Genomic DNA, 310 nt, shown 5'->3' with positions numbered 1-310 from the left:
CCCCCCCCCCCCCCGTATTTGCATCTCTATGCACATGCCAACTAGTTTTGATATTGCGGGAGGACCTAAGTCCCACTGGACAACGGCCATACTAAATGGGAGTTTGTGTATCGGTGGAAACTCCAGATATCCAAATACATGTGCACAAGTGTTTTTATATGTCCCCTTTCACGTTACCTGGTAGACTCAAGTCACAGCAGAGACAAGTTACAAAAATGCATTTACCTTTACAGCTAGCTAGCTGCACAGGCTAGTGGCTGCCATTGGCAGTACCTATGGAGAAGTCACATGCATTATTTAATGCATGTGA

This window comes from Etheostoma spectabile, chromosome 21 (genome assembly GCF_008692095.1).
Source record: "Etheostoma spectabile isolate EspeVRDwgs_2016 chromosome 21, UIUC_Espe_1.0, whole genome shotgun sequence".
Taxonomy (NCBI): Eukaryota; Metazoa; Chordata; class Actinopteri; order Perciformes; family Percidae; genus Etheostoma; species Etheostoma spectabile.
This window is presented reverse-complemented; position numbering follows the sequence as displayed.